This window comes from Rousettus aegyptiacus, unplaced genomic scaffold, assembly GCF_014176215.1.
Source record: "Rousettus aegyptiacus isolate mRouAeg1 unplaced genomic scaffold, mRouAeg1.p scaffold_m13_p_1, whole genome shotgun sequence".
Classification (NCBI taxonomy): Eukaryota; Metazoa; Chordata; class Mammalia; order Chiroptera; family Pteropodidae; genus Rousettus; species Rousettus aegyptiacus.
Genome location: NW_023416284.1, coordinates 76,354,543 through 76,363,750, shown reverse-complemented (window position 1 = coordinate 76,363,750; position 9,208 = coordinate 76,354,543).

Here is a 9,208-nt window from a genome sequence, read left to right as displayed (position 1 = left end):
GAAATGGTGCTTTTCACGTGCCATTAGCATGCCTGGCTTATTTTACAGGAAAAATAAATTTTCTTGCAGATTGGTTGAAAATGATATGTACAAGAAAAGGCATCATGTACATTGACTCACTGATTTTTCTTCAAAGATGTTGCTATCGTTGGTGCCATTAATATCAGAACTGCCTAATATCTAGCACCCCTCGTTAACGATTTTTTCCCAGAGGGACTCACGTGCTCATATAGACAAGTGGGCAAGAATGGAAGAAGAGTTTCATGCAACTCCATACAATCACTTGTCAAAAATCTTCAAGGAACCTACAAACTTCAGGGATGTGTTTGCAATGCCCCTAAGTGTCACAGGGCAGAAAAGAGTTAACCATTTCCTCCCAAGGTCACCTTGAATTTCAGTGGAAGAGCCAGGCATGGAGCCCAGGCCTCTGGCTCTTCTTTCTAAGTTTCAGGAAGTAAACTGCACTCTGACATTTAATGAGTGAGATATTTTGTTTGTATTTAAACAGTCCCTTGCAATATTTGCAATCCAAGCACCATAGCACAGAATCAGTGCCTGCGACACTGGGAAGAAAATCTGACCTGAAGCCAAAGTGCCAGTCCCAGATGCAGGAAAAATAAAGTTAAAACTAGCCAAGTTAAATAAATGATAGCATAAAAAATAATCTTTAAGGTTTTCTCTACCTAATCTCTGTTATTAATCACAATTAATAACATGACGATAGATGCCATTATTATAATAAGATTCTTGATCTTCTGTTGATAGTCCTCGTATTTCAAGCAATATTTGATGCAACCAAATTCTAGGACATTCTTTGAGAATTCGCTGCAATGGAATTTCGCCCGTACTTTAATGGGATACCATTGTATATCTTAAAGAGTTGAAGAAGTACAACAGAAAGAGGACCTTCTATTAATAGGAGGCAGAACTGCATGGTCTATTTTCCAGAAGCTTGCTTAGTCTAGTGCAACACAAGAGAATTGTCACGAAGAATTGGTATTTTAGGCCAGGAGCTGCATCTGGTTCAGTTTCTATCTGACTATGTCCTAGACAGAAAAAACAGACTGAAAAAAATTTACAAACCTTAAAAATCAGTTTAATTTGCCCTTGTTTCTATAGCTCCCCTATTTTACCTTGGGAGATGACACCGACAAACTGTTGTTCAGAAGCACTTCTTCTTAGTTCTCTCACTCAGCACTGACTGGCCAAGTAGTTCTCTTTGCTTTCACAGAAAGGATCTATCTTACACACCATGAAGACCATGAGAAGATACCTAGAGGTTCCAGAGCTGCGGTTCTGGCACTGGAGTCTAACTGTTGCTTCTTTTTACTGTCACCTAGATCATCTGCCAGGGTCTCGACTTCTTGTGTCCCAGGAGCTTTGCCTGGGTCCTTCATCACTGCCATACTGGCCTTTGGGCCCCAAGATATGTGTCCCTTGGTCTGTGAAAACTGCCTTTATCTTACCAATTCCTGATAGATTTACTCATCTGATTTAGAGTGAATGCATTTTGTATGTGTGAAGTTCCAGACTGAGCACTCCTGGTATATCCTGTCCAATCACTTAACACAGTAATGTTAAGTAGTCAACATCCATATAAGGATGTAACTGAAAACTTAACGATGGGCTCAGCAATCCATTTTCAATGTGCACTGCTCATTCTCTGTCAGATTTGTCTGCCTGATAAGACAGTGCTCACCAATATGTGCCCCACTGAATTGAAGTCATGCTTTAGACTATCCCTCCAGAATTCTTTTATAGTCAGTTTAGAGGTTGTTTCAGTGGCGTTTCTCAGATCATCCTAATTTGATTCTCTGTGTACTCTCTGTTTGATGCAGAGGCCAGTCTGTAAGTCTCCAGAAGAGCATAATGTGTACCTCACATGAGTTCTCTGCTAACAACACAGCCTGGACAATTTGTGGCTCAAAAGTAACAGAATTAAGTAACAGTTTATGTTTTGCATTAGCCCTGTGACTCTTACCTTGTATTAAACGAGAAACCCAAATCGTTACTTCTGGGAATCCACCCCTGGTTTCTTTTTTTCCTTTCCTCTCTCTTTCTTCTCCCTTTCTCCCTTACTTCTTTACTTTCTTTCTCTCTTCCTTTTTACAAATTGAATCACAACTATGAGTCAAGCATTGAGAAAGCAGTCAGTTATCACAGTAGGTAGTGACTACTATGCCAGGAGTAAGCACACGGATGTATTTGAAAGCCCTTATCATACCCTTTAAGGTAGAAAAGAAGAATGTTCATTTTATAACAAATTAAGTGTAACTACCTATTGAAATCATCATAAATAATGTATCATCTTAAATAATTTACATTCCATTATGGCATCTATGAATTATGTTCCCAGGCTGATTGAATTAAAAGTTGTTATACTACATGCCAATCTACTGCTAGGTAACAACTAAGAGTATTACACTCTTGTACATATGTCTCTATATACATGCATATCTATTATCTATATACATATATGTGCGTGTTTAATATTTAGAAGGGAATCAAACTGTCTTAACACACATATAGAGATGATTATAAATAGGTAAATATATAATGTTCTTTTGAAGGTCACCACCATGGCCTCGATATTCATTTAAATAATTTACTTGATAGTAATACGCCGTTTGTTAGATGGCTCATGACTCGGAGGACATCCAAAATGTACTTGTAGGTAACTAGCTGTTCTGGATGACTTTTTCAAGGTCTTTTATTTGTATATGGATACATTTTCTGTATGATGAAATTTGAATTTTAGTCTTCTGCATTTAGAATCAATATACTAAAAAAATTTTTGTATACATACATAATTTGTATACATACATAAACCGTTTTTATATTTATATGTTTATATTATATTTGTGTGTTTAGTGACTTTATTTTATTGTTACTATTGTTTATTTTGTTTTTAAATAAAGTTCATTAATGAGGCAAAGAGATGTATCCAAACTAAGCCATTGAGAGGCCTAAATATAAATTCCAGCCAAAACAAATCTTTAAATTTTCTGAACTCATGTATTTATTTTTCTTCCATGTACTTCCCTTTGTTTTGGATGGTAAGCTGCATCTCTACTAATAATAACAAGTACCTTTTCCCTCATGAATACATTATTTAAAAAAATCTAAATATTCAGCTAATGCTGAATATGTACTTAAGATAATTTAATATTTTTTGATCATTTAGTAATTAATATTTCATATTTAATTTTATATTTTGCAGAATAAATAGAAAGAATTACCTAAAAGTTTCTTCAAGGAGAAAATTTAAAAAGAATCTGGAGAGAAATGCAGTACTTTCCAAAAAAGTACTTATGGAAAATAGTTCTTTTTTTTAACAATATTTTATTCTTATCAAGGTAATACATACACACTCAAATAGTAACATATTTTATAATGAATAACACCAGTCTCTAATCTCAATCTTCCCCCACACTCCCAGAGATAAGTTTCGACTTTTTCATTGCATCTCTATTACTTACATTCATATTTCTAAACAGCATACTTTCTCTGAAATTTCTCCATTTGTCAATTTTAGACATTATTTATTGATTTTTTATTATAATAAGTCAGATTTAGCTTATACGTCCTCAGCACCTTTTTCTCTTCTCTCCACATCTTCCCAAGAAAGATATAAGAAACTGTTTTGTTTAACCAATATTCATCTTTTATATTGTTTTGATTATATAAACTGTTCATTTTTGAGCCAAGATTAGGTTTTTTTCTCAGACGATTTTTTGTTTTTTTTCCCTAAAGTTTATAGTTATTGACTTATTTTTTTATTGCTTAGTTTTTTGTACCCAGTTCTTCACCTGCACTCCAAGATTCGATTGTTTGTTCATTCATTTATCCAACAAAAATATTTGGAATAACTGCTCTATTCTGGTCACCATTATAGGTTCTGCAGATTCATCAGTGGACAAAACATATAAAATTCCCTGCTTTTTGACAGCTTAAATTCTACTGGGGAAAAAAATGGATACTTTAAACATAGTGACTAAGTGAGTATTATAACTTTTTAGAACATGGAATGTGCTCTGGGGAAGAATTTAAGCAGGTTACAGAGATGAAAGCAATCAATTTCTTATTCAGCAGGAGTGGGGGAAGCAGAAGTGACGAAGGAGGTTCTGTAATTTAAATGGGTGGGCAGAGTAGGCCTCGTGGAGGTTATATTTGAACAATGACTTGAAGGAAATGAAAATATGAGACGGGTAAGTATAGAGTTTATGGGGATGTTTCATGCAGAGGGAACAGCTGGGATGATGAGGACCCTAGAGTAGGGGTATGCCTTGAGTGCTTAAGGACACGTAAGAGGGCTGTGATTGACAGGACAGAGTGAGCGAGGAGGAGTGTGATGGGAAAGGTCATATTATATTCCATTTTGTAGGACTTATAAGAACTTTAATTTTTATGCTGATAGGCTGAAAGGTTTTATTTTAGCTACAAACAAAAGTTTTTTCATCTGAAAGCAATGATGTTCAGTGGATCCAGTGGCAGATAATAATCAGTCTACATTACTGGTGTCTGAAGACCCAAAAATTTCAGTTTGTGCCATACGTGAGGCAGTTAGCTCAGGTAGATAGAAACAGATGACCTATTCAGCCATCATGTTTTTTTATTACTTAAGTAGGTGTCTCAGTTATCATCTTCCCTAGGTCTACAGTCCCCAATCACAGCATCACATACATCGTTTCTCTATTATCTTTCTAGGTGAGGCAGTCCCAGGTATATACACTGTTGTTTGCTCCTTAGCACAGAACCTAGACTTTACTCTTTTTAATGAAAGCTACATCTGTACCATCAAAGTCAAATTTTACTCCTTATGATGCAAAATAGATGAAATCTATTTCAGACTGTCCCCTAAAACAAAACGAAAGCTATATCTCTTGATGAGGAATGAGGAAAACATTTCTCCATTTCCTTTTGCTTTAATTGTGCTACCAAATATATTAAATGCTGTTTGTACAGGTTTCAGGGTCAGTGTTACACGAAAAAAGTAGCACAGATAGACCAACATGAAGGCACAGCAGCAAAGAATTAGCTTCCTAGCTTTTCACTGTGTTTGTTAATACAACAAGGAATCTTTGGAGGTTATTGTCAGGAAAATGCCAAGACTCCATACAATGCCACTTTTATACCTGTCACTACAGTTAATCCCTGTACCTGTGACTGCTCAGGATTTATTGGTCATTTATTGCAGCTTTCGGAAGATCAATATAGGTTGGTTCTGCAACAGTAAGTATGCAACAAGATGGAGTCTGAGCTGGTGGCAGTATCTCTGGAATAGAAATCAGCAGATCTGTGCCCCAGTCTTTGGACTGCTGAAAAATAGAATATACCTTTCCCCCAAGAAAAGAGAGTATGGTTGACAACTCTTCCTCCAAGCTCACAAAAATATGGTTCTAATCATTTGTACTAGATACTCTAAACTTCTACCTGTACAGTCTCAGAATAAGCTTTCAACTTTAAAATATCAAAACAGTTAGCTCTTAAATATTCCAGGCAATTCTCAGAAAGGACATATTTGGAAACTAGAGCAGAATGGTGATTAATATCCAAGAGACTGTCTCCAACCCTTCTCTGGGCAACATAGAAGTTAGAGTAAGGCAGGCAGGCTAGTTTTGGCCTCATTCCAAGGGGCTCATTCCCGCAAATCCTGGGAAAGGCCTTGTTATACAAAGTTACCATATAGCAGAGAGCCCAGTATGAAGGGTGAATTCAAGGCTTCTTCTACAGAGCAAAAGGGTTAAGGGAAATTTGCAAACCCTAACATGTCTCCAAGAGGAGTGTACCCAGCAAAATATTTTACAGTCCTTGCATTTCAGAAATAATGTGATTCTCAAAGGCAACTCATAATAGAATCCACTGAGTAAGAGTTGCCCTGCTCCCCAGGGTTTAGGTTGATTGGGCAGAACAATTTAACTCAGGAACTCCACTTTGTGATTCAGGAAAAAAAAAAAAAAAAAAAATATATATATATATATATATATATATATACAGACATGTGTCCTGAGAAATAAGGGAAGGACATGAGGAAATGCTCTGGTTCTCTTTTGTCTATCCTAAATGGCTTAGAGACTTGGTGTTTTAGCAGTCAGATTTCATAAATAGCAGCCTAGGAAGATGTGCCCAACCATTCAAGAAGACTATTTGCCTACCAAGTCTCTCTCCAATTACAGTGGTTTCACATTAAATGTTTGATTGGATTACTAATTTTAAAACTCGCCACTTCAGAATCACCAAAGCTTTCATTTCCTTTCTAAGAGCCCTGAAAAATGTCATGATTACCTCTGAACTGAGCCAGGCTGCATCAGAGAATTTGAGAATGTTTTTCTTTGAAAACAGACAGCTCTGAAAGCAGAGCACCTGCAAATAGGTTAATGAGTCTTAAGAGCTGCTGGAGTTGTCAAGACCAACTGTTGAGAATTCCCATGGAGTTAAGTAGGATGTGATTCTGTCTCTGGGTAAATATCATTACCCATGCTTTCTGACTTCCTGCCCTCAAGTTTGCAGCGTGTGTGGGTTTTTCCCCCTCAGCTCAACAGTTGAGTAGCAGTTGGGCTGAGGGAGGCTGGACGTATTCTTTAAAATGGCTTTCTCGGTGGGTAAAGGCCCTGGCATTTATTCCTGGAGCTGTCTGTGCTCTAGAGTATGTTTTAGAAAATTCATTGCATTTTATTCATGTTTATGAACCTGGAAAGTAAGCAATCTGCTTCTGTTCTCAGAAAAAGAACTGTGACTGGTCACTTAGAATGCCTCATTTTGCTGTTTAATAGTCATGAGACCTGGTAAAGAAAAACAGCAGTGACATCCTGTGCTCTAAATGCAGACCATCTTGGATCCAAACCCACAAATACTATTCTGATGATCTGTAAGAAGAACATGTTTAGCTTATTTTCAGTAAATGTCGATCTCTAGTTTAAGTGCACGTGTAGTAAATGTACAGCACAATACATTTCACAAAGTGACCACACTCATGTAATTCAGATCAAGATACAAGATACTCTCAGAACCCAGAAGCCCCTCTCATGTCCTCTCCCAGTCCAGCCCCTCAAGACTAACTAGTACCCTGACTTCTAACACCTGGGGTTCTTGTTGCTTGTTTTAGACTCTGTACAAATGGAATTGGACATTATGTATTTTCTTTGTATCTGGCTTTTTTCAAGTATACAGAGATTTTATGAATATGTCTTTATTACAAACCTTTTACATCACTGTTCCATTGACAAGGAAATCATTAATCTGCCTTCATGCAACAGTTTGCTCTCTTCAAAACATGTCAAATAAGACATTCACTTTGGAAATAAATGTATACATGGCTCCATTATATGCTTCAGCCTGCCAATAAGAACATTCAGTTTCTAAGAGAGGGGGAAAGGAACTTCTGGGCCTTTTTAAAAGAGAAGAATAACACTGAGCTCTGCTACGCAGCCACTACAAAAGTTTAAGGGATGGTGGGAGACCAAGTTGGGGAATGCTGCTCTCTGAACTAAAGCATAAATCTAGAGGCATGCATAAGAAAGTGAGATTTGTTGGTTGAATGCGGATGTACCAGAATGGAAAATGAGAGGTTGACACATACTTACAGAGAGTGCTGTTTCTCCCACATTATATAAGTGTGTCCCCAAAAAACAGGCCACTGCGGGTGATATTTTACTTCCTGCGGTTTGTAGTTGGCTTTATTAGGCAAGGGACTTTTCTAGCCTCTGATCAAGGAAAGGACAAACATAAAAATAATAATAAAATCACCTTTCATACCCAAACTGAATTAGAACAGTACAACTTTGTCACTAATGATAAAGCAAGGTAAAGGATTTAGAACAGTTAAAGTCTTAATTGCAAGTCGCAAAATAATTAAATTTTATTACTCTGTGCAAAAATATTTAGAAGCCAGATTTACAGTGAGTAAATTATGGGATTATCCAATCACATGCACATGAACTACATATGCAATTGCTGATTTATTTGACTGTGCATCAAGCCTAACAACTAGATTCCAAGTGAATCAAGCACTTGTTAAAAAAAAAACAAAAACAAAAACAAATCAAATACGGATTATTTCAATAACAGCCAAAGAATTTCTTTCTGGGTTCCCTGCCAGCAAAAGGCAGGGGGTTTATGCCACTCATTTTTGAGCAAGCCACATTTCTCTAATATGGCTGATCCCTCCCAGTCTAAACATTTTCTTCGAAAAAGCGAAGCCCTGCAATTAAATCTTCCTCCCTGAAACAGGGAGCATTCACCATGCTGAGAAACCAAGTACATCTCCCATAGAGAAGACTGCAGTTGGAGGGAGGGGGTATTGTCTGTGGGAAGACCCACTAATGGGATGAAACAGGAAGATGTTAGAGGGAAGGAAGAGAGAAAAATGCATGTGCTCATCTGAGGACCTTCTTTCAAATACACACTTAAGGCTGGCTGTGTGTGTCCCTGAGATATCAAAATATTAATATAAGAATATTTTTATGGAAAAGATCACATTTAAATCAAATAAGTTTTACTATTAACAATATCCCTTTGAATTGTATTTTGCCTTGTGGAAAAAGGAAAACAGCTTCACTAAGGAAAATATGGATTTATTAATAAAATGATTCATAGAATTGAAAAACGGCATCTTATTTTTTACAAATGTGATTTTCCCTTCTTGAGAATCTTATTTCCTTAGCATTTCCCCATGGTGTTGTTTCATAGAGAGTCACTTTGGGAGAGGTTCAGAAAGGTGTTTCTTCCCCCTCACCACTGTCTTGGTAAAGCACTAGGATAGATGCTTGGGGAAAGGGTTTGTTCTCCAGAATAATAAGTCTCATAAAGATTATGCATTTGTGAGTGGGAATATGATTGTAGGGGACAGGCATCTGTTAGGTCACCTCCCTAAAATATTTCTTCATTATCTTGTCACAAAACCCTTAATCCCCCAAAACAGAGTAATAAGGCAAGCTAGATCCATAGTGCCCTGCTGTTAAAATTTGTTTATTTTTTGCTCCCAATTGACATTAATTAGGCCTAAAAGCTGCAGGTATGTATAAAGCCAGGTGTAGGAGAAAGGGAGAGAATGACTCAATTAAGTCATGGTCCCTACTCTCTGGAATACTTTTTAGCTAGGAATAACATGATTTTGTGTTTTAGAACAAATGCCCTTGTGGCAGCTTTGAGGCTAAATGGTGAAACATGGAAAAGATTTATAAAGCTAGTATATGTAACAGTTAGGCAT